The sequence below is a fragment of the Sinocyclocheilus grahami genome, unplaced genomic scaffold (assembly GCF_001515645.1).
Source record: "Sinocyclocheilus grahami isolate Dianchi unplaced genomic scaffold, SAMN03320097.WGS_v1.1 scaffold367.1, whole genome shotgun sequence".
Taxonomy (NCBI): Eukaryota; Metazoa; Chordata; class Actinopteri; order Cypriniformes; family Cyprinidae; genus Sinocyclocheilus; species Sinocyclocheilus grahami.
The window spans coordinates 150,106-153,944 of NW_015505546.1; the positions used below are offsets into that span (position 1 = coordinate 150,106).

The following is a 3,839-nucleotide window of genomic DNA, read 5'->3' on the forward strand; positions in this document are numbered from 1 at the left end:
TTTTATTAAAAAAAAAAATATATATATATATATATATATATATATATATATATATATATATATATATATACAAATAAAATAAAAAAGTTAAAACAATAATATTAAAATATTACTACAATTTAAAATAACTGTTTTGTATTTGATTATATTTTAAAATGTTGTTTATTCTTTGATGGCAAAGCGGAATTTTCACAATTGTCACTTTTTCAGAGTCACATGATCATCATTCGGATATGCTGATTTGGTGCTCAAGAAACAAATCATACACTGATCTTAATTGTGTTGTATCTAATCTTAACTTCTTTAACTCTGATGTCATGACAATGTAAATAATAATTTAAACTTTACAGCTAATAATACACAGGTTTATGCTGAATAACTCATGTATGTGCTTTGTGTATTTTACATAAATACCAGCTTAATACTTATGCGCTTACCCCTGGAACTGGTCTTATTTACTTCCATTGTAAATGTATTTCTGTATATGTGATTTTGTTGTCTTTTTTTAATTAGTCAAATTTATTCTCTGTGGTAATCAACAAAGGCTGTTGATAGAGCTTGACTTGTGATTCTTGATGAGACATTAGATTCGTTCATTTGTCTCTCCCTTTTGTCCCTCGTGTACAAGAGGTTTACCAGAGAGACTGTTAGCCTGCCTCATCTTAAATACTGTTACATAGTGCATAATCTCTCACAAAGCACTCTAGAAAGAGAAAATATTGCCTAACAGATGAGATCATCTGGGCTTAAAAACAAAGGAATGAAAACAGGGAAGAGTGAAGGTGTTCAAACACAGATAAGTTATCTTAGCAACCCCCCACACACATTGAAAATAAACATATCAACCGCATACAGTGACCCCAAAAAGTATTTGGGCCCTTTAGGCAGTTTCATACACACAGATCTGGACATGATTGCCTCGTCCTCTTCTGTTAACGGACTGCAGTGTAAGCAGTCAGTAATTAGTGTTGTGGTCCATTTAAACATTATTCTACTACAGTCCATTAGAGATGTAAATGACTACAGCAGAGCTGCACTCATGCAGAAAACCTTGAGCTTAGTTTATCACTGAAGGCACATGAATTTACATGAACATAAATCTGATCTCTCACTCAGGGATGTATGATAACTATCACACAAGATCCACCAAACCCATGAGAGAGAAATTAAACACTCGTTCTCGATCCTGTGATCTGTGATTTTGGATTTAGAGGGTGGTTCAGTGATAAGAGAGGGTGAAACTGTCTTTGGTACACTGTGGTCCTTTATCAAAGTATTTAGTCATCGCAAATGATTCCCGAAATCATTCATCATGTGGGATGAAAACAGAAATTGAACTACAAACACTTCAGTGGAATTCAGTGTGAGAATTGGGGATGTACGTGTGTACTGTACGTGCAAATATATATCTGTACAGAACCAGGGTTAAGCAACGTTCAGAATTAAAAATCAGCTCCCATTCCATTCATGAGTGTGAAGTTGAATTTAATTGGTCCTATCCCACAAGATGTTGGACTGGAATTTGCATTGGACTGAGCAGTAAGAAATTACTGAATTGCAATTCAAAGACATTTAACAGTCGAAAGTATCCAAAATAGAAATAATTACATAGTTAATATTAAGTTGAGTTTTTACATGTGTTTCTTAATGAAACAAACATATTTAAATGAAGTTTAATACTGTCAAAACAACTACCACAACAAACCAAAGCAAAGAAGAAAAAAAAACAATGGCACATGGCTACATATGCTCCATTACAATTTAATGCAGTAACTTGTTTAATGAAGTTACTTGATTTATTTATTTATTCTTTTGCTTTTTTGTGCCTTTTTTGGTCTTGCACCTGTTTGACAGTATTTTTGGATGTGTGCATATTAAAATTAATACAGCCATTAAAACACCAGCCATAGAGAACCACAAAAATGTCAACATTATTTTAAGAGCACTTTATAAAAATATAGAAATTTAGGATCAGTTAGACATGTTCATTATACTGCATTTAAATATATAAAATATTCCACGTGTTCTATGAATATATGTTTATGGGTCATTCATACCAGACATGTGTTAAATATGGTATTAAAAATCACACTTTCAGCAGTCATATGAATTTTTTTCATATATGAGTTTTACTCCATTGCATTTATATTGCCTTGAATTAAAATATAAATTCCAATTTTCAAGCATGTTTGCTCATTTCAAATTCTGTAACTGATTTGCACTTTAAAGTCATTCTACACTTAATTCTTATTGATGCACAACCCTGGACAGAAGACGCCTCGTAGACAATGAAAAAAATGCGAAACTAAGCAATACTTGTGTCCTTGAACCTTTCTCTCTCTTTCTCTCTCAAGTTTTTTCCATGTCATAATAGGTCAGGACGAACTTTGTTAAAGCTTGTTAAAGCTATATGGCACTCGGATGCATGGCTGTATTATAATCCAAAACTGGCAGGAAAAAAACGGCTCTACAGTTCCAAACTGACGTCAATTCGACTCCCGGATCAGCCCACCTAAGCCTCACCTCACCAGAGACAAGCTGTAAATCCAATGAACTAGAGAAGGGATGATAAAGTAAATGAAAAGACATGACAGGAGCTGGAGGGCAGTGAGAATGTGAGATTAAGTGAGAGGAGAGAAATAGATCTAGAAGAGATACAAAGGGGAAGAAGAGAAAATTACAGTGTAAGAGAATAAGAATGCAAGAAAAGGAGAAAAATGAGATGAGAGAAGTAGATGTGTCTGCATGTTTGGGAAACAAATTAAGTTTGGTTATTTATGGAAATGGAGGGGCAATATCCAAGTGATTAAAATGTATCTCAGTGTTGTCTGAAGCATGCACATGTGTGTAATTCATTCATTAAATAGTCCACCATTACTGTGCATGAGGACAAAATCAGTGCGTGTGATTGTGTGTGTGCAAAACCCAGCAACATATTTTCAGTCATGGAGCTTTTCTTCAATTATAAGAAGAAACAATCAGAAAGCAACACAGGAAATGAAAGAGTCATGGAGACTGACCCCGTGCATTACTCAGTTCTCTTGTAATCCCCAGAAGACAGCATGAGGGGTAAATACGGATTGGCTGTCTGTTGTTGGCAATGTCCTTCTTTTCATTCTTTCTTTCTCTCTGCTATCATATTACTACAAATCATTTCTGTGAGGACACATATGATCCATGGATTTTTTTTGTGCATTAACACAAGCTTTTAATCATTGTATAACATCTGTTAAAATCATTTGTAGATTTTCGAGATGTGCATGATCATATGAATTAGAAGTTTAATGACATTTGTAAGCATTTTAATTTACATGAAATGTTAATTATTAGGTAATGTTTAATAAATTTATTAGTAAACATTAACAAGCACATTATTTCACATTTCTATAGATATGTGAATATATATGAACTAATGATCTGTTAAGCACTACATATTATTTGTTAATGATTTATTAATGAAAGTTATTATAAAGTGTTACCCAAAAAAACCCAGCTTTCTCATTTTTCCACCCAAAAAGACATTGAAAATCTATCAGCTGATATGTGCCAACAAAAGTAAGACTGGACCTTAAAGGAATGATACATTTTAAGCTTTAAATGTAAATTCATTAAAAAAAGTTTATTATTATTATTATTATTATTATTAAATCAACAGCTCAAATTGGCAGTCCCTTTTTTTCTTGTTTTTTAAAGCAAGCAAAAACTGCTATTATAGTAACGCACTTACAAAAGTACATGTGGACTTCAAATGTTTGGGGTCTGCAAAATGTATTTTATTTTTTATTTTTTTTAAGAATTATCTTATGCTGCATTTATTTGTTTAAAATAATTTCATTAAA

The 3,839-nt window shown here is 32.4% G+C and overlaps 1 protein-coding gene across 1 annotated transcript in view; it reads right to left on the reverse strand.

The window, feature by feature from the left end:
- The window catches only part of LOC107549268 (protein jagged-1b), a 66,588-nt gene that overhangs the window by 13,402 nt on the left and 49,347 nt on the right, over nucleotides 1-3,839 (reverse strand). The window lies entirely within an intron of this gene.